This window comes from Bubalus bubalis, chromosome 20, assembly GCF_019923935.1.
Source record: "Bubalus bubalis isolate 160015118507 breed Murrah chromosome 20, NDDB_SH_1, whole genome shotgun sequence".
In the NCBI taxonomy this organism is placed as follows: Eukaryota; Metazoa; Chordata; class Mammalia; order Artiodactyla; family Bovidae; genus Bubalus; species Bubalus bubalis.
The window spans coordinates 37733688-37759089 of NC_059176.1; the positions used below are offsets into that span (position 1 = coordinate 37733688).

Sequence of the window (25402 nt, forward strand, 5' to 3'; positions counted from 1 at the left end):
TGGTAAATATTTTGAGGGAGATACTTTGAGCCTTTGCCAATATCCTGTTTCTGCTACTTTTAGCATTCACCAATAATCTTGCCTGTAGTAATTATTGCTGTGATGTTCTAAATGTACTGTTTATTTTCCCTCATTCTTACTGCATTTACTGATTGGAATTCTTCTGTAAGGAAGGTTTGTTCCTTCTGTATCTTTCTATCTATCTAATCATATCAGTTCTAATTCATGGATACTTTATTCTTAGGGTTATAATTCAGTTGGTATCATTATTTCTTTTATTGCCCAAATTATTCCAGCTTTGCCCATTGGGAGCTCTTTTAGTTGACTTCTGTGTCCTTTTGATACGCTCCTGTCCTTTGCATGTGTACGTGTTACGCTTCTTTATTCTCTGGCACTACTAGATGTTTCAGGCTTATCTTGTATCTTCCCTGCCTTAGCCCTAGACTCATTTCTTTTCACCAAACTCTCATTCCTTTTATTGGAGAATGGTATTTTGAGGTCAAGATCTGGATGCTAGGTGTGCTTGTTGTTAATGGGATATCACTTCTGCTAGATGCTCTCTGTGGACAGAGCTAGGAAATATATGTATGCTTACTAATCTGTGTATCCACACATATCTCTATTTATTTCTCTGTGTAAAATGTATCTCTGACCCTAACTAGGTATGTTTTGATCCAACAGGGTTTGCTGATGAATGTGGAATGTGAAAAGAGAGACATCAAGGATGACTCTAAAGTTTTTGGCTTAAGCAACAGGAAGGGTGGAGTTGTCATTTTCAGAGACAGGACGACTATGAGCAGAGCAGGTTTCTGGGTAGAATTCAAGAGTTCCGTTCCAGACTGGCTACATTTTTGAGTTGTCTAATAGACATGCTAATTGAGATGTCAAGTCAGCAGCTGAACAAATGAATCTATAGTTCAGAGGAGGGTGATGATCTAGGTTGTATACATTTAGAAATTATCAGTATAGGTGAGATTACCTGAGTTGAGTGTAGTTAGAAAAGAGATTCAAGGACTCACCACAGGGCATCCCAGTTAGAGAGATGAGGAGGAACAGTTCTGTAAAATGGTAAGGATTGGGGTGGGACTCTAGGATGGATTTCATATCTGTTATTAATAAACACTTTGTCAGTACCTATTATTTGCAAGGCACTGAGCTGTTTCAGGAGTTAGCATTGAGGCATAAATTTATAATCTAGGATGAGACAAATTACAGACTGAAAAAGAAAATAGCAGTGGAAGGCAAATACTACATAATGGTTCAAATACATACTAAAAAAGCTAGTTAGAGGACATAGGCATCAGAAAAAATAAACTCAAGCATGTGCCAGCTACATATAAACACTGATATAAATATGTATCAGATAAGAAACTTGTCAAGGTTTCAAGCACACACTAGCAATGATCAAAACGGAGAATCTCTTCTGCATGTTGATCTTGGTTTCCTAAGTTGCTTCTGCTCTTGGTCCCCTGCCATTATAAGGCCTCAGGTTAATAATTGTGTCTTTAGTCATAGCTATCAATTAAGCAAGTGAACTGGTTAGGAGAGTTTCTGTTACATTTGACTTTTTAACTTTTATCTCTCTACCACCTTTCCAGAATCAATGGGATTAGACTTCAGACTGTTTAAAAATTTGTTTCAGTGTAAAATCAAGCAGAAGTGGCCTTCATCTTCTGTGAACATGTGACACTTGACTGCTGCTTTCATGGATCGTCTTCAGTTCAGTTCAATTGCTCAGTCGTGTCCGACTCTTTGTGGCCTCATGGACTGCAGCACCCCAAGCCTCTCTGTCCATCACAAACAGAGGTTACTCAAACTCATGTCCATTGAGTCGGTGATGCATCCAACCATCTCGTCCTCTGTTGTCCCCTCTCCTCCCTCCTTTAATCTTTCCCAGCATCAGGGTCTTTTCCAATGAGTTGATCTTCATATCAGGTGGCCAAAGTATTGGAGTTTCAGCTTCAGCATCAGTCCTTCCAATGAATATTCAGGACTGATTTCCTTTAGGATGGACTGGTTGGATCTCCATGCTGGCCAGGGAAATCAAGAGTCTTCTCCAATACAACAGTTCAAAAGCATCAATTCTTTGGTGCTCAGCTTTCTTTATAGTTCAACTCTCAACATCCATACATGAGTACTGGAAAAACCATAGCTTTAACTAGATGGACCTTTGTTGGCAAAGTCATGTCTCTGCTTTTTAATATGATTTCTAGGTTGGTCATAACTTTTCTTCCAAGAAGCAAGCATCTTTTAATTTCATGGCTGCAGTTACCATCTGCAGTGATTTTGGAGCCCCCAAAAATAAAGTCTGTCACTGTTTCCATGGTTTCCCCATCTCTTTGCCATGAAGTGATGGGACCAGATGCCATGATGTTAGTTTTCTGAATGTTGAGTTTTAAGCCAACTTTTTCACTCTCCTCTTTCACTTTCTTTTTTTAAAAAATTTATTATTATTATTATTATTTTTGTTTTTTACTTTACAATATTGTATTGGTTTTGCCATACATCAACATGCATCCACCACGGGTGTACATGTGTTCCCCATCCTGAACCCCCCCTCCCACCTCCCTCCCTATACCATCCCTCTGGGTCATCCCAGTGCACCAGCCCCAAGCTTCCTGTATCCTGCGTCGAACCTGGACTGGCAATTTGTTTCTTATATGATATTATACATGTTTTAATGCCATTCTCCCAAATCATCCCCCCCCCCTTCCCCCAGAGTCCAAAAGACTGCTCTATACATCTGTGTCTCTTTTGCTGTCTCGCATACAGGGTTGTCGTTACCATCTTTCTAAATTCCATATATATGCGTTAGTATACTGTATTGGTGTTTTTCTTTCTGGCTTACTTCACTATGTATAATAGGCTCTAGTTTGATCCACCTCATTAGAACTGATTCAAATGTATTCTTTTTAATGGCTGAGTAATACTCCATTGTGTATATGTACCACAGCTTTCTTATCCATTCATCTGCTGATGGACATCTAGGTTGCTTCCATGTCCTGGCTATCATTAACAGTGCTGCTATGAACACTGGGGTACACGTGTCTCTTTCCCTTCTGGTTTCCTCAGTGTGTCTGCCCAGCAGTGGGATTGCTGGGTCGTGTGGCACTTTCATCAAGAAGCTCTTTAGTTCTTCTTCACTTTCTTCCAAAGGGTGGTGTCATCTGCATAACTGAGGTTATTGATATTTCTCCTGGCAATCTTGATTCCAGCTTGTGCTTCATCCAGCCCAGCATTTCTCATGATGTACTCTGCCTATAAGTTAAATAAGAAAGGTGACAATATACAGCTTTGACATACTCCTTTCTCAATTTGGAACCACTTGGACATGTCCACAGTTTATTGTGATCCACACAGTGAAAGGCTTTGGCATAGTCAATAAAGCAGAAATAGATGTTTTTCTTGAACTCTCTTGTTTTTCGATGATCCAGTGGATGTTGGCAATTTATTGTGGATCACAATAAACTGTGGAAAATTCTGAAAGAGATGGGAATACCAGACCACCTGACCTGCCTCTTGAGAAACCTATATGCAGGTCAGGAAGCAACAGTTAGAACTGGACATGGAACAACAGACTGGTTCCAAATAGGAAAAGGAGTATGTCAAGGCTGTATATCGTCACCCTGCTTATTTAACTTATATGCAAAGTACATCATGAGAAAGGCTGGGCTGGAAGAAGCACAAGCTGGAATCAAGATTGCCGGGAGAAATATCAATAACCTCAGATATGCTGATGACACCACCCTTATGGCAGAAAGTGAAGAGGAACTAAAAAGCCTATTGATGAAAGTGAAAGAGGAGAGTGAAAAAGTTGGCTTAAAGCTCAACATTCAGAAAACGAAGATCATGGCATCTGGTCCCATCACTTCATGGGAAATAGATGGGGAAAAAGTTGGCTTAAAGCTCAACATTCAGAAAACGAAGAACATGGCATCTGGTCCCATCACTTCATGGGAAATAGATGGGGAAAAAGTTGGCTTAAAGCTCAACATTCAGAAAACGAAGAACATGGCATCTGGTCCCATCACTTCATGGGAAATAGATGGGGAAACAGTGGAAACAGTGTCAGACTTTTTTTTTTTTTTGGCTCCAAAATCACTGCAGATGGTGACTGCAGCCATGAAATTAAAAGATGCTTACTCCTTGGAAGAAAAGTTATGACCAACCTAGATAGCATATTAAAAAGCAGAGACATTACTTTGCCAACAAAGGTCCATCTAGTCAAGGCTATGGTTTTCCAGTGGTCATGTATGGATGTGAGAGTTGGACTGAAAGCTGAGTGCTGAAGAATTGATGCTTTTGAAGTGTGGTGTTGGAGAAGACTGTTGAGAGTCCCTTGCAAGGGGATCCAACCAGTCCATTTTGAAGGAGATCAGCCCTGGGATTTCTTTGGAAGGACTGATGCTGAAGCGGAAACTCCAGTACTTTGGCCACCTCATGCGAAGAGTTGACTCATTGGAAAAGACTCTGATGCTGGGAGGGATTGGGGGCAGGAGGAGAAAGGGATGACAGAGGATGAGATGGCTGGATGGCTTCACTGACTCGATGGACATGAGTCTGAGTGAACTCCGGGAGTTGGTGATGCACAGGGAGGCCTGGCGTGCTGCGATTCATGGGGGTGGCAAAGAGTCGGACACGACTGAGCGACTGAACTGAACTGAACTGGACATGTCCACTCATGTCCAGTTGCTTTTTTACCTGCATACAGATTTCTCAGGAGGTAGGTCAGGTGATCTGGTATTCCCAACTCTTGAAGAATTTTCCATAGTTTGTTGTGATTCACACAGTCAAAGGCTTTTATGTAGTCAATGAAGCAGAAGTAGATGTTTTACTGGAACTCTCTTGCTTTTTCAGTGATCCAGCAGATGTTGGCAATTTGATTTCTGGTTCCTCTGCCTTTTCTAAATCCTTGAACATCTGGAAGTTCACAGTTCACATACTGTTGAAGCCTGGCTTGGAAAATTTTGAGCATTACTTTGCTAACATGTGAGATGAGTGCAATTTTGCGGTAGTTTGAACATTCTTTGTCATTGCCTTTCTTTGGGATTGGAATGAAAACTGACCTTTTCCAGTCCTGTGGCCACTGCTGAGTTTTCCAAATGTGCTGGCATATTGAATGAAGCACTTTCACAGCATCATCTTTTAGGATTTGAAATAGCTCAGCTGGAATTCCATCACCTCCTCTAGCTTTGTTCGTAGTGATGCTTCCTAAGGCCACTTGACTTCACATTCTAGGATGTCTGGCTCTAAGTGAGTGATCACACCGTTGTGATTATCTGGGTTGTGAAGATCTTTTTTATATAGATCTTCTGTGTATTCTTGCCATGTCTTCTTAGTATCTTCTGCTTCTGTTAGATCCATACCATTTCTGTCCTTTATTGTGCCCATCTTTGCATGAAATGTTCCCTTGGTATCTAGTTTTCTTGAAGAGATCTCTAGTCTTTCCCATTCTATTGTTTTCCTCTATTTCTTTGCATTGATCACTGAGGAAGGCTTTCTTATCTCTCCTTGCTGTTCTTTGGAACTCTGCATTCAAATGGGTATATCTTTCCTTTTCTCCTTTGCCTTTTGCTTCTCTTCTTTTCACAGCTATTTGTAAGGCCTCCTCAGACAACCATTTTGCCTTTTTGCATTTCTTTTTCTTGGGAATGGTCTTGATCCCTGTCTCCTGTACAATGTCACGAACCTCTGTCCATAGTTTTTCAGGCACTCTATCTATCAGATCTAGTCCCTTAAATCTGTCACTTCCACTATAATCACAAGGGATTTGATTTAGGGCGTATATGAATGGTCTAGTGGTTTTCCCTACTTTCTTCAATTTAAGTCTGAATTTGGCAATAAGGAGGTCATGATCTGAGTCATGGTCAGCTCCAGGTCTTGTTTTTGCTGACTGTATAGGGCTTCTCTATCTTTTGCTGCAAACAATATAATCAGTCTGATTTTGGTGTTGACCATCTGGTGATATCTATGTGCAGAGTCTTCTCTGGTGTTGTTGGAAGAGGGTGTTTGCTATGACCAGTGCATTCTCTTGGCAGTACTCTATTAGCCTTTGCCCTGCTTTATTCTGTACTGTAAGGCCAAATTTGTCTGTTACTTCAGATATTTCTTAGACACTCACATTTGTCATTTTATTAAATTCATATCCAAATGTGATCATGGAACTTTAAAAGTAATTTAAATGTGTAACTTAGTAAACCTAGGTTTAAGTAAAATATTTTAATTTTAGCTCTGTTGCACTAAAAATGGATAGGTTTCATTGCCAGCCATTAAAAGGTGATATGGCATGAGACATGCAGATGTATTTACTCATTAGTAGTTTTTCGATCACTCTCTAGGACCTGTAAGAGAAATGAGGGGTATATCTACGTTAGAAACATAAGAGGCAAAAAGATCACAGGATTCCATTCTCAATTCTGCCACTGAATGGTTGGCAAAGCTGTTAACTATTTGTATGTACAGTATGTTGTATTTATTAATTGTGGAAAGCTTTATTGTATTCATATGCTGAATGAAAAGAGACTTTGCCTTGAGTGTAAGGACTATGTCTTATTAGCACAATACCTAGCATAAAATGGATACTTAGATGGTTGTTGAATGAAGGAATTACATAAAATACTTGACTGCTATATTAAGACATAAAGAGTTATTTAGCTTGCTCAAGTAACCTTAAGATATTAAAAACTTTGTTTGTGTAATTCAGATTTAGGGCAAAGTAAAATAACTGTGTGTTAACATTCTCATTTTAGCCTAAGCCAAACAAACAATGGACTTCCCTGGTGGCTCAGATAGTAAAGAATCTGCCTGCAATGCAGGAGACCAGGGTTCCATCCCTGGAGGAGGGCATGGCTCAGATGATGTAGAATCTGCCTGTGATGTGGGAGACTCAGGTTCAATCCCTGGGTTGGGAAAATCTCCTGGAGAAGGAAATGACAACTCACTTCAGTATTCTTGCCTGGAGAATTCCACGGACAGAGGAGCCTGGCAGACTACAGCCCATGGGGTCACAAAGAATCATGACATGACTGATTGACTAAGACTTTCACTTTCAAACAAACAATACTACTCTTAAAAACATGATCCTTATCTTTCAAGTAATTCATAATCCTGTCCTCTATCAGTAGTCAAGAATTCTATTCAGGAATCAGGCTGCCTGAATTTGAATCTTGGCTCAACTGATTACTATCCATGGGATCTGAAGTTGGTTTAACTGTGCTTCAGTTTCCTCATTTGTAAAATGGGAATAATAATATAACTACTTGATGGAATTGTGAGGTGAGATAACAATATGTAGCAAGCACATGTTTGTTATATAATATTCAATTAATTTTAACTGTTATTCTTAAAATGTTGAGAGACTAATATTTTAAAATTTTGCATTTTCTAGAAAATAATGTTTGCTGAGTGATAGCTAAAGGGAAAATAAAAAAACTCTGTGAACAAGAAAAGAAGACTGATGGAAAATAAACTTATAGTAATGTGTTGAAACTATGAAAGATAGGTTTTCTACTTTTTGCTACGTCTATTTTTCCCCTCTTCATTTGCTTAGCAGATTTTTATTAACTATTTTACTATAAGACATTGGGCTTTCATGAGCATATTACTTTTTAAGAGTCAACATTGCATTGTGGTTAAGAACATGAATTCTGGACCCAGATTGCCTGAGATTGAATCATCTTGGGGAAATTACTCTCTATGCCTGAGTGTTCTCATCTGTGAAATTGGGATATTGATAGTACTTACCTCAGAGAGTTCATGAGCTAATAATTGAACAGTGTTTAAAATAATGCATGGGGTGTAGTAAATGTCTTGTGTTGTTGAATAAAATAAAGAATGGTAGAAATATAACATTTGAAAATTAATGAAAGATTTTAGCTTTATAGGTTCATCCATACTCAGTAGACTATTTGTTTTCTTATAGTTGAGAAAAGTTTTCCTCTTAATCCCCTGTGTCTGCCTGCATGGTAGAGAAGCAGGAAAACAGTTTTCTTGTAAATCCTTTATATGATAGGAGCACTTTTCATAGTTTAGAATTAGGTTCCCCCCCACCCCCACCAATAATTTTCATAAGAGATTGAGTTACTTTTGTAATTACAAGACAAGATGCTGTGATGTACCTCTTAAATATTTTGAAATAATGAGTTGAATATTTCAAATGCTGAGAAACTGCCTTCTTCCCAGGTGTGAAACAATTTTTATAGATTTTATTTGGGTATGAAGTAGGAGTAATTGTGGGAGTTTGTGTGAGAGATTTAAGGCATTGGAGAAGCAATAAAATGTATTTTCCTGATGTCAGTTCTCTCTTTGACTTGAAAAATTGTTTTTGCAGCAATATCCCTTGACTGTTTTTCAGCATTTGCCTTTGAGGACTGGCTGCATTCACAATGTTAAACCTCGCAACTAAATACTTCAGATGGACTGCCATTTCTTAATTCAGCTATGGTCCTGACCTGAAGTTAAAAGAGGTTGTTGGCTTCCAGATTCAATGAGGAAGTTAATAATAAGGAGAGAAGAGGATCCTGTAGTTTGACAATCTTTTTCTTCTGTATAGAATAAGACAAAGTTTACATTGTTTCTTATATTCCCCTTTCCTTACATATGTAGCTTGTGGAATGATAGCATCAGTGAATATGTAAATTATGCTATCAGCAGTCTAGAAATAATATGGTAGTTCCTAATTTAGGAAGTTGAACTGTAATTATTGACTTAGATTTTATTTCACATGTATATGTTTATTAAACACGCAAATAAAGTTTGAATTCTATTATAAATGCAACTTGTAGTTCTGTTGTCAGTCTTGCATTCCAAAAGTCTATTAAAAAAACTCATCATCTAGAAAAGGGTGTGTTTTATAATGTTTTGTAAAGGGCAAAAAAAAAAAAAAAGCTGCATGAATGTTAATCCTCTCTTCTCTTATCTCCTATAGGACTTCATGGTCTGGGTTTTTATGAACTAGCTCTCTGACTAGGAAACTCAATCCTACTATACGGATTTCCCTCTAATTTTCTCTCTCTTGGCTTCAGATTTGAAGTAGAGTTTGGTATTATCTATTACACTATGCATCTTTAAATTTTATGATAAAAAAGTTAGCTTTTAAAAACAACAGTTTCAGATATACAACCTTATAATTTGATATCTATATATACTACAGAGTGATCACCATCACAAGTCTAGTTCCGTTCATTACCATTCAGTTGACTCCCTTCACCCACTTCCTTTACCCACCCCTTAACCCCTTTCCCCTCTGTTCTCTGTATTTTTGAATTTGTTTTGTTTGTTCATTTTTTTGTTTTCTTAGATTCCACATATGAGTGAAATCATATAATATTTTTCTTTTTTCATCTAACTTATTTCAGTTGGTATAATACCTTTGTGGTCTATCCATGTTGTCACAAATGGCAGGATTCCATTTTTTTTCCATGGTGAGTTAATAGTCCATTTTATATGTATTTATGCTGTATCTTTGTTCATTCATCAATGGACAGTTGTTTCCATATATTGGCTACTGTGAATAGTACAGCAGTGAAGTGTATACAGTAGTACAGAAGTACCTGGCTGTGTGTGTGTGTGTATATATATATATATATCTTTTCAATTGGTGTTTTTATGTCTGTCAGTGGGGAATAGCTGAGTCATACAGTAGTATTATTAAGTTGCTTTTGTTTTCAGAAATCTCCATAATGTTCTCCACAGTGGGTCCATCAATTTACAGTCCCATTAGCATAGTACAAGGATTCCCTTTTCTCCACATCCTGTCCAACATTTGTTGTTTCTTGTCTTTTCAATGATAGCCATTTTAACAGATGTGAAATAATATCTCATTGTGGTTTTTGATTTGCATTTTCCTCACAGTTAGTGATGTTGAACATCTTTTTGTTTGCCTATTGGCCATCTGTATGTCTTCTTTGGAAAAATGTATTTAGATCCTCCTCCCATTTTTAAATCAGGCTTTTTATTGGTTTGCTGTTGTTGTTCTTGTGTGAGTTCTTTATATATATTTTGGATATTAACCTCTTTTTGGATATGTGATTTGCAAATATCTTTCCCCATTCAGTAAATTTCCTTTTTGTTTTGATGATGGTTTCCTAAAAGCAGAAGCTTTTTTAGATTGAATTCCCATTTGTTTATTTTTTGCTTCCTTTGCCTTTGGAGTCAGAACACGTAAAATATTGCTAAGACTGGTATCAGTGAAGTTGCTGTTTTTGTTTTCTTCTAGGAATTTTATGGTTTCAGGTCTTACATTCAAGCCTTTAATCCTATTTTGAGTTAATTTTTGTGTCTGGTATAGGATAATGGTCTTGTTTCATTCTTTTGCATGTGACTGTTCAGTTTTCCCAGTACTGTTTATTGAAGAGACTGTCCTTTCTCCACTGTATGTTCTTTACTCCCTTACCATAAATTAATTTCCCTATGTGTGAGTTTTTCTCTGGTTTCTTAATTCTGGTCTGTTGATCTGTGTGTCTGTTTTTGTGCCAGTACCATACCGTTTTGATTACTAAAGCCTTGTAACATAGTTTGAAATTAAGGAGCATGAGATTTCCAGCTTAGTTTTTTCTCAGTGTTGTTTGACTATTTGTGATTTTTTTTGTGTTTCCATACAAATTTTAGAATTATTTGCTTTAGTTCACTGAAATGTGCTGTTGAAATTTTGATAGGGATTGTATTGAATTTGTAGATTGCTTTGGAGGATTAAAAAGAACATTTTAACAATATCTGTTCTTTAAATCTATGAATACAGAATATCTTTCCTCTGTGTGTGTGTGTGTGTGTGTGTGTGTGTCTTCTTCAGTTTTTTTCTCTATGTCTTATATTTTTCATTGTACAGGTGTTTCACCTCCTTGGTTAAATTTATTTCTGGGTATTTTATTCTTTTTGATTCTGTTGTAAATGAGATCGTTTCCTTCATTTCTCTTTCTTATGATTTGTTATTAGTGTATAGAAATGTCCCAGATTTCTGTATATTGATCTTGTATCCTTTGACTTTACAGAACTTATTTATTAGTTCTACATGTTTTTAAGTGGAGTCTTAGGGTTTTTTGTATATAGTATTGTGTCATCTACCAAATAGTGATGGTTTTACTTCTTCCTTTCTACTTTGGATGACTTTTATTTCTTTTTCTTGCCTAATTGCTATGGCTAGAACTTCCACTTTTAATTTATTTTTCTTGCCTAATTGCTATAGCTAGGACTTTGGCCACCTGATGCAAAGAGCTGACTCCTTGGAAAAGACTCTGATGCTGGGGAAGGTTGAAGGCAGGAGGAGACGGGGATGACAGAGAATGAGATGATTGGATGGCATCACTGACTCAATGAACATGAGTTTAAGCACACTCTGGAAGATGGTGAAGGACAGGGAAGCCTGGCATGCTGCAGTCCACGGGGTTGCAAAGAGTCAGACACAGTTGAGTGACTGAATAACAAAAACTTCTGATAGGGTTGAATAAAAGTGGCAAGAGTAGGCATCCTTGTCTTGTTCCTGGCCTTAGAGGAGAAGCTTTCATCTTTTCACCATTGAGTAGGATGTTAGCGTGGCTTTGTCATATATGGCCTTTGTTGTGTGGAAGTAGATTCCCTCTATGTTGAGAGTTTTTTTTTTATCATGAATAGATCTATTGAGATGATCATATGATCTTTATCCTTCATTTTGTTAATGTATCATGTTGATTGATTTTGTATATGTCCAAGCATCTTCGCATCCCTAGACTAAATCCCACTTAACCATGGTATAGGATCCTTTTAATGTATTGTTGGATTCAGTTTGCTAGTATTTTGTAGCATATTTTTGCATCTATGTTCATCAAGGATACTGGCCTTTAATTTTCTTTTTTTCTTTCTTTCTTTTTTTATGTTGTTGTCTTTGGTTTTGGTATCATAGTAATGCTGGCTTTGTAAAATGAGTTTGGAAGGTTTTCCTCCTTTTCAGTTTTGTTTGGGTAGTTGGGAAGGGTAGTCTTCTTTGAATATTTTATAGAGTTCACCAGTGAAGCTGCCTGGTCTTGGACTTTTGTTTGTTGGGAGATTTTTGATTACTGTTACAATCTTCTTGTAACTGATCCATTCAGATATTATAATTCTTTATGATTCATGCTTGGAAGATTATGTTTCTAGGAATTTATCATGTCTTCTAGTTGTCCCATTTGTGGACATTGTTCATAGTAATCTCCTATGATCCTTTGTATTTTGTGGTATCAGCTATAACTTCTCTTTTATCTCTGATTTAATTTGAATTCTGTCTTGAGTTCTTGGTTAGTCTTGCAAAAGGTTTGTTGATATTGCTTATCTTTTCTAAGAACCACTTTTTAGTTTCATTGATATTAAAAATTTTTTTATTCTATTTCATTTATTTCTTTTTTTTCCATTGCCAAAATAATTTTTATTTAATATTTGTATTCAAAGTAAGAAATAAAAAAAAAAAAGAATACTTGTTTTTCATTTTGTAACAAAAGCATTTTGGTTTCAAAACTTGTCTGTCCAATTAAGTACATGATTGTGGCAACTCAGTACTAGTGTTCTTCAAACTTTTCTTTTACATTTAGAGGATGATTTACATAATCCTGTCAATAACAGTTAAATTCTGCATATTGATTCATTTGGAAAATGTGTAGCTATTTGTATTATGAAGAGTTTCCACTTGAACATAAATTCTTGTACATGTCTTGCTAGATCACAAATAAGCTTTTCCTTTCTTTGGTGCTACAAATTCCACTTCTTCAAATGCAGTGTCATATTGATAAATTATGTAAACTACACAGCCATTTTTTTCTGTCTTAGATTATTGAACATTTGGTAAGCATGTTTTTTGTTCAAGAAAATTTTCAATTAACAGTACAGTAAATCTTTATAGCATTTGTACATAAAACAACCAACAAAAATTGGCAGAGAACACAAGATCATTAAATTCATTATTTCATTTATTTCTAAACTGATCTTTATTATTTCATTCCTTCCACTGATTTTGAGCTGCATTTGTTCTTTTTCTAGTTCCTTTAGGTGTGAAGTTAGATTGTTGATTTATTTTGTTGTTGATTTGTTTCTTGAGGTAGATCTGTATTGCTATAAACTTTTCTCTTAGAACTGATTTTGCTGCATCCCATAGATTTTGATATGTCAGGTTTCTGTTTTCATTTATCTCTAGGTATTTTTTTTATTTCTTCTTTGATTCCTTTGTGACCCATTGGTTGTTCAGTTGTGAGTTCTTTAATCTCCATGTTTTTGTGTTTTTTTCCCTATTTTTTTTTTCTTGTGATTGTGTTCTAGTTTCATAGCACTATAATCAGAGAAGGTGCTTGACATGATTTCAGTCTTCTTGAATTTAGTGAGATTTGGTTTGTGATCTGATATGTCATCTGTCCTGGAGAGTGTTCCCATGTGCTTTTGAGAATTTGTATTCTGCTTTTGGATGCAGTGTTCTATGTCCATTAAGCAAATCTTGTTTAATATATCATTTAGTTTCATTGTTTTCTTACTGATTTTCTTTCTGGATGGTCTATGCAGTGATGTAAGTAGAGTGCTAATTTCTCTAGTATAATTATATTGCCTTCAGTTTCTCTCTAAGTTCATTAATATTTGCTTTATATATATCATGGTGCTTCTGTGTTATGTGCATATATATTTATAAATGTATCTTCTTGCTAAATTAACCCCCATCATTATTATGTAATGCTCTTCTTTGTCTTTTATTGAAATCTTAGTTTTAAAATCTATTTTGTCAGAAAGTATAGCTACTCCAGCTTTCTTTTCACTCCTATTAGCCAAGGAATATCTTTTTCAACCCTTCACTTTCAGTCTCTATGTGTCTTTTCTTCTGAAGTGACTCTGGTAGGCTACATATAGATGGGTCTTGTTTTTTCATCCATTCAGCCACTCTTTGTCTTTTGATTGACAAATTTAGTCCATTTACTTTGAAAGTAATTATTGATGGATATGTACTTATTGCCATTTTGTTAAATGTTCTGTAGTTGTTTTTGTAGTTCTTCTTAGCTCCTTTCTTCTCTTCTGTCTTCTTTTGTGTTTTGGTGGTTTTCTTTAGTATTTTATTATTCTTTTTTCATGTTCTTTTGTGTGTGTACTATATGTTTTTTGTGTGTGTGTGGTTGCTGTAAATTTCACATATGACATCCTATGTAAGTAACAGCCAGTTTTAGCAAGGCTTTGGAATTTGTTCCAGTTTATCTTTTTACCCCTTCCCTCTGATGTTTTATACTTTTGATGATACATTTTATATCTTATTTTATACATCCCTTAAGATTAAAAGTTTTACTCCTGCTACTTGTCTTTTAACTTTCATGCTTGCTTTATAAGTGATTGATTCACCATTTTTATTATATATTTGCCTTTTCCAGTGAGATTTTTACTTTCATGTGTTTTCTCATTATTGATTATTTCCAATTCTTTTCAGCTTAAAGAAGTCTTTTAAATATTTCTTTTAGGGCTGGTTTAGTGATGATGATTCCTTTAGCGTTTGCTTATCTAGGAAACCCTTGATCTCTCCTTCAATTCTGAATAATAACCTTATTGGGTAGACAATTTTGGTTGGAAATTTTTCCTTTTCAGCACTTTGAATATGTCATGCTACTTCCTTCTGGTTGAAGGAAGTTTTTACTGAAAAATCTGCTAAAAATCTTATGGCATTTCCCTCATATATAGCAAGTTGTTTTTCTCTTGCTGCTTGTAGGATTCTCTCTCTATCCTTAACTTTTGCCATTTTAATTGTAATGTATCTTTGTGTGTGTCTCTTTGGCTTGAGCTTATTTGGAACTCTCTGGCCTTGCTGAACCTGAATGTCTATTTCTTTCTTCAGATTAGGGATATTTTCAGTCACTCTTTCTTCAAATAATTTTTTGGGCCTTTTCTTTGTCTCTTCTTCTAGGAGTTCAAGATTAACAAATGTATCTCCCTCACCTATGGGCAATGGACTTTATTGTTTTTGCATGGGTTTTCAGGTCTAGTCAATTTATGGATGAGCCATTTAAGACTATGTTTTCTGTTCTGTAGTTTTCCTGGGCATATTCTCTGTTAATTTTCAAAGCCAGGTCTTTGCAGGAACTAGGAGTTGGTTTGCTTGATATGGAGCTTGAATCTCTTGCTCCTGAGGGAAATGATTTGTTCCTTGATGATCCCTCCCAATTGTGAATCACTGAGTGTGGGGTGTGGGTTTTTTCTTTGGTAAGACTGTGTCTCTATCTATCTTCACAATCTCTTGCTGTTCTTTTATCCTTTGATGAGGAGGTTCTGTTTATCCAGTTTTTAGGTCCCTTTCTGTTGGAATTATTCCATATGTAGCTGTAGATTTGTTGTGGTCATCAGAGGAGGGGAGTTTAGGATCTTCCTACATCTCCACCTTCAACCCTGTCAATGTAGAAAAAAATTGGGAAAGTATAGAATAAGTGAAAAAGAGGAAATCTGTTACTCTACCATCCAGGGACAACTGGTACTAATAATTTGTTGCCTCACCCCACCTCCTTTGTTGTGCATGTATTACTTTTCACCATACCTAATTGACATCAGACTTTTTATTGTAGAGATATCATTAATGTATCAGATTAGTCAGTGCAGTAAGCTGGTCATGCTGTGCGAAGCACGTAGGGCTAAGACTGGCTGAGGAGACAGTACATTCATGCTCTATAGGAGGTTCTTTTCATTTAGAGGAATTGGTGTATTTCTCTTTTTCATATTGCTAAACTAAATTTGAATAACTTTACAAGCATGTTTGAAGCATTTCTACCTTTTATAATTTTATATCCTTTTTTTTCTGATAACATTTTCCCATATCAGAAAATCCTATATCTATATCCCCTCCCTTTTGAACCTCCCTCCCATCTCCCTTCCTATCCCACCTCTCTAGGTTGATACAGAGCCCCTGTTTGAGTTTCCCAAGTCATACAGCAAATTCCCATTGGCTATCTATTTTACATACGGTAATGTAAGTTTCCATGTTACTCTCTCCATACATCTCACCCTCTCCTCCCGTCTCCCCATGTCCATAAGTCTTCAATATAAAAAAATTTTGAGCGTTTTAGTGTTGTTTTTCTTACTAAGTCTTCAAATTCCAGTTTATATTTTCCACTTACGGCACATCAATTCAGACTAGCCATGTTTCAAGTGCTCTGTAGCCACATGTGGCTAGTTTTAGCACAGTCCTAGAGCATATAATTTTCTCCATAAGATGTGATAAAATAGCACTTTGCAGGTACTCTACAAGAGAAGAAAGCAGCAAAGCAAGGTTGCACTATGGATGTTGAGCTCTCATTTTGGTGTCTCGTGAGATTTTAAAACTTGCCTCAATAAAATTACACATTCTTTTATTTATGGATCTTCATGTTACACATGCTAAGTTGCTTCAGTTGTGTCTGACTCTTTGTGACCTTGTTGACTAGCCCACCAGGCTCTTCTCTCCGTGGGATTCTCCTGGCAAGAATACTGGAATGAGTTGCTGTGCCCATTTCCAGGGGATCTTCTCAACCCAGGGATCAAACCTGTGTCTCTTAAGTCTCCTGCATTGGTAGGCTGGTTGTTTACCACTAGTGCCACCTAGGAAGCCCTCGTGTTACACAATAATGCTAAATTTGTAGTCGTCCAAAGGTTTGCTAGGTATAATACTTGAAGTTAATTCTCAGATAGTCAATAAAATCAATTCCTACTAAGGATTTTGGATAACAAAGAGTTTGCAAGAGTTTAAGACCTGAAGAGAAATAAATTTTTATTAATCATGTACAGAAAACCTTTATGAAGTCAGGAACAAAGACATATAAACATTTATGTATTGCATATGCACATGTAACTTATATATCTGTGTACACACACATATATATATTTATCATAATCCTTATCATTATTTTTAAGGAACAGTAGCAATTAAAATCATTCTTCTCTTTCTAAAGTGAATTTGTGACATGATAAGAAAGATGTGGCATGATTAGAGGTTAGTGGTATAAATTGAATGTATAAAGTAGAATATTAAAAATGCTTTGCTTTTAATTTGTGATCATGGGAAAAAAATTCCTTAACATCTATAAGCTTTTATTTTGTTCTGTAAAATGGAGATAAGATTTTAATGTGGAGGCTGCTTTTTTTTCTCAATCTGATTTTTATTAATAAGTTGGATGAAGGAAATCTAGAGGGATATACCTTATGCATTTACAAATGAATATTGAATAAATACACTAAATATTGAATTCAAAAGTTGAATATATGTACAAGAACTTTCTAAATTGAGAGTCCTACAAATGGAAGCTACTGAACTTGGTTTGTATTATTTCTTCTTATTTAAGGTATTTACTGGAATGTGAGAAGTATAATAATATTTGCCTTGTACAAACCATAGATAGGACTCCCTGTTGTGGTTGTATTTTTCCTTACCATTAATATTTTATCAGATTTTATCTTAAACATTATATATATGTCTAAAATCTAGGGATTCCCTGGTGGCTCAGGGGTAAAGAATCTGCTTGCCAGTGCAGGAGACACAGGTCTGATCCCTGTCTGCAAAGATCGCACATGCTATGAAGCAACTAGGCCCAGGCGCCACAGCTACTGAGTCTGTTGTCTAGAGCCTGGGATCTGCAACTACTGAAGTCCACACACCTTGAGCCCATGCTCTGCAACAAGAGAATCCACTGCCGTGAGAAGCCCACACACTGCAACCAGAGAGTAGCTCCCTCTTGCCACAGCTAGCAAAAAGCCTGCACAGCACTGAAGACCCAGCACATCCCCCCACCAGAAAAGGTCTAGCACTTAAGCATCTTTACATCTGTTAATAGTATATGTGCATTAGAACTTTTGTTGTTATTGTGAGATGGACATGACTTTTTATTGTACCCAGTCTTAAAGCTCATCCTGATCAAGACAAATGCAAGCTCATTGGATGCCAAAATTGTTTTGGAAGCAAAGTAGCAATATATAAACTTTCTGTAACTGCACACTTACTCAGTCATCTGTAGCAACTGAAAATTTGGCTATTTCCCATTTATAGGGTACGTTTCCCCGTTTTTAGAGATATTTCTCATTTTTAGGGTGTATTCATTTTTTCCTGTTAGGAATGAAGTAAGCGAGCCGCATGTGAGATAGCATGTGTAGGGTGACATATGCCTTGTTGTTTCCTGGGTGTGAGTGAGGAACTTTAGGGAGAAATTGAATGTTGGCAGTGTACGAGGACACTGTGAACTAAACGATACTGTCTGAAAGTAGTTGGCACGCTTTTCTGTTTTTATTATACTCCTCCACTTCTACCTTCACCTCAAACCTTTGAGTATCTTTGGATATTTGGAACAGAAAGATAACCCAATCATACTTGATTCCCCCCCCCCCCCTTTTTCTTCACATGATGGTAAATAAAGTTTTAGTGAGAAGAAATATAGTAGGTGTTATTAAGAGGTATATGCAGTGATAGTGTAGACCACTTGGCCAAATGAAAAATGAGTGATCTGTTGGTTAAATGAAATGATTTGCCTCAGTACAAGGCAGGGAAGATACTTGCTCCTTCTCTTCCCTTGTTGATCTTTTCCCCCTAATGGCTAGAAGTGCATTTTTAAAGCAATTCTGATATGCAAAATTCTCTGCTTATTTCTATTCCATTCTAAATTTTACTCTTTGGTACCATGCTCTGGCACATGGGAAAGAGAGTTGAAATCTTGTCCTTTTTCTTTAATTTCATTTCTTATGTATCTTGCATCTGCTCATTCTTAGCTTAGAAAATACTAGTGATAATTGGTTAAAATAAGAAGTTCATTTCATGACTGCTTGTTGTAATCTAGTCCTGAATAGTTTTTTTCTTTTTAATTAGGCCCTTAAAAATTCCAATCTAGATCAGCAAAATTTCCCAATAACAGTAAACTGGCATATTTAATATATACCAAATTGTAGCTCATGCATTTGACAATATGCTCTGCATTAAGTTTTGGTTCTTTGATGCTAGTGTCTGACTGATGGAAATTCAAATGAATAATAATCTGTGAAAAATGAAAAAAATATGTTCCTTGATGATTTGGGAATGTAGTTGAGCCGTTAGCTACAACTTTTGCATTGAGTTTTTAAAGAAGCAGAAAAGGAAAATGATTTTAGTTTCATGAACTAGTTCTTTTCAAACCCTTAGCAGTTATTTTATGACTAGAGCAGATTGACTCTCATGGTGATATTTCCATTTCTGGTCCTTAGATATCATTTCTGAGAAGATATTGAAAGAGTAAGAAGACAATATATTCTTAGGGTTTAGCGCTACAGTTGAACCCCTGCTTGAATTGACAGCAGATTGAACTGTTCAGAGGAAAAGAAATGGTATGTATATATAGCAAGACTTTTCTCTAGGCAAGAAAAAAGAGATGCTCATTTTTATAAGGTGATTATTTTGGAGACAGTAGTTTGCAGTTTGAGGGTATCTGTAAAGCACATTTATAATAAATGAATTACAGGTTATATATGAAAGCGGTTTTTATAGTGTCTAACCTAGTTCTGGGCTTCCCTGGTACCTCAGCTGGTGAAAAATCCACCTGCAATGCATGAGACCCCAGTTCAATTCCTGGGTCGGGAAGATCCCCTGGAGAAGGGATAGGCTACCCACTCCAGTATTCATGGACTTCCCTGGTGGCTCTGATGGTAAAGAATATGCCTGCAATGCGAGGAGACTTGTGTTCAGTCCCTGGGTTGGGAAGATCCCCTGGAGGAGGGCATGGCAACCCACTCCAGTATTCTTGCCTGGAGAATCTCCATGGACAAAAGAGCCTGGCAGGCTACAGTCCATTGGGGCGCAAAGAGTCCGACATGAGACTGAGTGACCAAGCACAACCTAGTTGCAGTACCTTAGAATATTTTTAAATACATCAAATATTTTGAAAATAGTATAGGATTTCTTTCTCTGATCTACTCCTTTTAGAGTTTAATTTTTCCAAGTTCTTGCCACTTATTATATAATGTAAGTATTTTGTTGGGTCTAAATGTTATTTCACATTTCTCCTTAAGAAGACATGCAGATGACCAAAAAGTACATGAAAAGATGTTCAAGATTGCTAATTTGTAAAGAAATACAAATCAAACCTACAATAAAGCATCACTTCACACCAGTCAGAATGGTCATCTTTAAAAAGTCTGCAAACAATAAATGCTGGAGACAGTGTGTGTAGAAAAGGGAATCTTCCTATACTATTGGTGGCAATGTAAATTGGTACAGCCACTACAGAGAACAGTATGGAGGTTCCTTAAAAAACTAAAAACAGAGCTACCATATGATCCTGCAATCCCACTCCTGGGTATATATCTGTAGAAAACCATACTTTGAAAAGATACATGCACCCCAGTGTTCATTGTAATGCTCTTTACAATAGCCAAGACATGGAAGCAACCTAAATGTCTATCAACAGATGAATAGATAAAGATGCAGTACATATATACAATGGAATATTACTCAGTCATAAAGAAGAATGAAATAATGCCATTTGCCGCAACATGAATAGACCTAGAGATTATCATGCTAAGTGAAGTAACTCAAGGTATCATATAATATCACTTACATGTGAAATCTAAAGGCGATACAAGTGAACTTATTTACAAAACAGAAACAAATGCACAGACAAAGAGAACAACCTTATGGCTGCCAAAGAGGGAAAGTGAGGGGAGGGATAAATTAGGAGGGTAGGATTAACATACATACTACTGAGTATAAAATAATCAACAGGAACCTACTATATAGCACAGGGAACTCCACTCAATATTCTGCAACAACCTATAAGGGAAAAGAATAAAACATATGTATATGTACAACTAAATTGCTTTACTGAACACCTGAAACTAATACAACATTGTAAAATCAACTATATTCCAACATAAAACAAAAATTATATTAAAAATGCTATGTTATTTATCCTGACTATTCAAACAAGATTGCTTCTTTCTGTAGGAATGTTAAGGACAAAATACCTAGTATTGGATGTTTATCTGGTTTTAGAGACAGTTTGGAAGAAGGCAATGGCACCCCACTCCAGTACTGTTGCCCGGAAAATCCCATGGATGGAGGAGCCTGGTAGGCTGCAGTCCATGGGGTCGCTAAGAGTCAGACACGACTGAGCTACTTCACTTTCACTTTCCACTTTCATGCAATGGAGAAGGAAATGGCAACCCACTCCAGTGTTCTTGCCTGGAGAATCCCATGGACGGAGAAGCCTGGTAGGCTGCAGTCCATGGGGTCGCACAGAGTTGGACACGACTGAAGCGACTTAGCAGCAGCAGCAGCAGCAGCAGAGACAGTTTAGAAATTTTTAAAAATTAAACAATAGATTAATATCTCAGAAGAAATTAAGTGATGCAGCAATATATATATATATATATATAGAAAAATGAGCCAAATTCCTCCTGCATGTCTCTTCCTTTCTTTATTTGCCCCCTAGGGTAACCACTGCAGTGTTTGATATCCAGATCTTCTGTGTGTGTGTGCAGTCTTATTTTGTCTCTATATTTTTAACATATCTCATACACTGTTCTGTGTTCTGTCCTCTAGGTCAATAAGGAATATCTTTTTCATGTCAGTACATATAGTTTTGAGTTATTCTTTAACTGCTACACAGTATTCCTTAGCACTGAGTAGTAGTTTAAGTTTATTACATTTTTAAAAAATTAAAAATAGTGCTCTTGGAATAGACCCATTATGCACAAGCTTAGAGCTTTTAATCTGCAAATGGTGAAAACCATTATATTTCTCTATTTTTGTTTTCTAGGTATGCAGAACACATTAAGTTTTTTTTTTTAATCAGAATTGTGAGAGGAAGCAAAAATTGATTAATCCATAGATGGATTATTTCAACTTCTTTTTAAAAATGCCTGGATTGTGTCATACTGTTTTAGATACATGATTTAATGTCATTGAAACTGAGTTGCACTTACGTCACTGAGTTCCCACATGGGGTTGAGAAGAACAAAAAAGATTACAGTTTTTCTGCAGTGAGATAGGATGGATAAAAGCAGCTTATATCTAAGCTATACACATCTTCATTGATGAATGTGACTAGAAAGCCCATCCATGAAGGTAGGAGCCCTGGATTTTCCTGTTTAGTGTTAGATCCCCGGCACCTCCATAGCATGATAAAACACGAAGATGTATGAATGAGTGAATGAGTGCATAAATGCCACATATATGAAGCATGTTAGTCTTTGAGCCATGAGTTGAAAATAACCGGGCAGTTAGGGCTGCAGAGATTGGCCTTGAATTGAATTGGTATTAACACATCTATCATGCTGAGCACTTAAGTTTTTTAGTAAATTATCAGAAATTTGAGTTATTTTTGCTCTCCTACTATGCTTAACTTTCTTTTATAAGTATTGCTTCTGTTTTTTCATGTGGATTAGCATTATCTAACTTATTATCTAAGTTAGTTTTACTTAGGTAAACTTTGGCCAAACCATTCAAAATGAGCAGTCATGATGAGTAGTTTTTGGTGTGTCTCCCACCAGTAGTTCCTATTTTAATTTTCCTTGTATTAGTTTGAACACTGTTACTAACATTGTCAAGATATGGCAGAACTTAGGATTCTTTGCTAGTGATTTCCTTTTTCTATTTTGGGAATAGGTTCTAAAAAGAGATAAACAACCCAAGCTTCTGTGCCTTTGTCCTTTCCTTTTCTCTCTTCAGGAACTTGTAGGTGGGCACTGTTTTCCTAGCCTGAGGCAGAAACAGTGCCATCCAACTACATTGCTTTCATTTCAAGTTGGCATCAGCTTTGGCAGTAGTGCAGTAGTTTGGCCTGGTATTCTTAAGTTGTAGTTGAAAAGATTCCAGCATTCCTGCAATTCAGAGTAAATAGTGCCCCCTTACATCTTTTCCTCACATCTTTTTTTTCCACTGAGAATTTAGGATGGTGCCAGCACCTTTTCCTCTTGTATTTGGAGTTGACCTTTATAGGTCCATATAGACCCATATTTCTGTGACACTAGGAAATGAGCTCCATGATTGTGAGACCTCTTGTTCACAGGTGTATTCCAGCACTTAGAATACTGCCTGGATAGTATGTGAACAACCCTACCCAGAAGACTGAGTGACTCTTTAATGCGTAGAGCTTTTCAGAGCAAGGGATTGTGTTCCTGTTCTTTTTGTGAAGCTTTGTTCATTCCTTATGGTCCAGCAATAGCATAATAGGGCTGGGCTGCCTCATAACCAATGCCATTTGCTGGGCTACTAAGAAAATTGCTATCGCTCAGCTTATCCAAGGATAAGGGGAGAGGTTCTAAATGAAGTTTTCTTCTGAGCCCTAGGGCTTGGAATCCAAGGTCCCTGTGACATTAAACTAAATTCCTGGTGGAAGACTTTAGGGAGCCAGCTTTTTGGATGTATCCACAGAAGCAGAAGTTATTTTTTCGATTGCACCATCAACTTGGTTGTGCAGTGTTTCTGGAATTACCCAGTGTACCTGTCTACTTGGTCATGTCCTAGCAAAACTGAGAAGCAGTTTATTTTTGTGTTTAAGAACTAAGCATCTGGAACCAGACCTCCTTATTGGAATCTTGCACTGTCATTTCTCTTGTGTGCTGCTGCTGCTACTGCTAAGTGGCTTCAGTCGTGTCCGACTCTGTGCGACCCCATAGACGGCAGCCCACCAGGCTCCTCCTCAGCCCACCTGGGATTCTCCAGGCAAGAACACTGGAGTGGGTTGCCATTTCCTTCTCCAATGCATGAAAGTGAAAGGTGAAAGTGAAGTTGCTCAGTCGTGTCCGACTCTTCGCGACCCCATGGAATGCAGCCCACCAGGCTCCTCTGCCCATTGGATGTTCCAGGCAAGAGTACTGGAGTGGGGTGCCATTGCCTTCTCTTATGTGTAATCTTTAGAAAATTACTTATTTTGTGTCTCAGTTACCTTATCTGTAAAATGGGAATAAAATAGTACCTAATTCATAATGTCATTTGAGGATTAATATAGGCAAAGGGCTTAGAACTTAGCCTGGTATATAGCACCACTGTTCAATAAACTTTAATATTTACTTATCTGATGCCGAGAAAAATTCATACCTATTTTACTAATTTTCATTCTAATGTGCTTTCCTGAAAAGGGTGAGAAGGCACAGAGGTGCAGCTGATGTTCTGAGAATCTCATTCAGGAGGTGTGTGGAGGTGTGTGGGGGTGGTGTCTTGAGCAAATAGCATCAGCTTCTGATGCCCTCGTTCATCAGCATGTGTAAGGTGGAAAACAGAACCTTTGATCTAGAGAGCTCTAATTATCCCCATGGTAGGCCATGCTCAATTTGACAGTGTCATGATTTTTAATATTTGAAAGTTCCAGAATTGCTACTCTGGGATGTAACCCTTTTTCTACCTCCCTCGTGCTTTTGCTTATACAGTTGAGTGAATATGATGCTCTGCTTCCCACACAGATACCCAAATAGCTCAGACTGCTGAAATATTGGGTATCTTACTGTCAGCACATAACTTATATTACTGGATGTTTTTCCACTGTTAACCTGGATCTGAATTTCAGCTCTGCTAGGCTTCAGGGTTTTTTCGTTAGTTTTGTTTGTGAAATAGGATAAAAGTATCCAACCTCATAGGATTGTTGTGAGAGTTAATGATGAATAAAAAACACTTAGCATGGTGTGCATACTGGTATGGAGTAAGTCTCAAATATTAATTGCAAAATTAATATCTGTCAACATAATCACTGTGGTTTTTGTTCCATGTTTCAAATCAGCAGTGAAATGCACACTCGCACCAATCATTTCTGCTTGAAATTGAGAGACTAAATGAAATGTAGCAGCTCTCTGGTTGACATATACTGTAACCTTGCTTTTACAGTGAAGATTGTACTGTCCTCAAGGGTGTATCGATACATACAGGGATTCTAGAACACAGTAAACCCTGAGAGTTGGCTTTCCTGGTCCTATGTTCCAGCTCCTTTCTGCCCAAATATCATAGCCCATATTTCCATTACACACTCCACTTGATGGCTTCTCCATTAAAATTGCAGTAATGTGATTTGTATTTTGTCCCTGAATTGAGGCCAGAATTAGGAAGTACATCCAGTGCTTTTGGTAGCAAATTTCTGTAATGGCCTATGAGATAATTACTTTGATAATAACACATTTTTTATGTATAAGCACCAGTTTATTAAATGTTGTTTACCACTTATCATCCTAGATTTGCTACATTTCTTTTTCTTTAATTTGAAAAACATCCCTGTGTGATGAGTGATATTATCTCCCATTTACAAATAAGAAAATGGTGTCTCAAAAAGGTTAAACAGTTTGTCTTAAGATTGCACAGCTATTTAGTGAGGCAGAGTTGATTCAGTCCACAAATTATTTTTTTTCCTCCAGAGGTAGAAATTTGAATCTTAAAAATGAGGGTCAAAATTTCTCCTATAGAAGCTTATAAATGGTATGGCTAAATAAAAATAGTAGGTAAAAGAAAGTAAATGGGTAGAAAGAAGGTGTG

General features: G+C 36.8%; 1 protein-coding gene across 6 annotated transcripts in view; it reads left to right on the forward strand.

Annotated features, from left to right (window-relative positions):
* PEAK1 (pseudopodium enriched atypical kinase 1) overlaps positions 1-25402 on the forward strand; it is a 309648-nt gene that overhangs the window by 7198 nt on the left and 277048 nt on the right. The window contains exon 1 of one of the 6 annotated variants that reach the window (XM_025271478.3): positions 19147-19272. The exons of the other annotated variants lie outside the window; for them this stretch is intronic. The gene's annotated coding sequence lies outside the window, so the exon portion shown is untranslated. Of the gene's footprint in view, positions 1-19146; positions 19273-25402 lie in introns of those variants that run through there. 6 annotated transcript variants of the gene reach the window in all.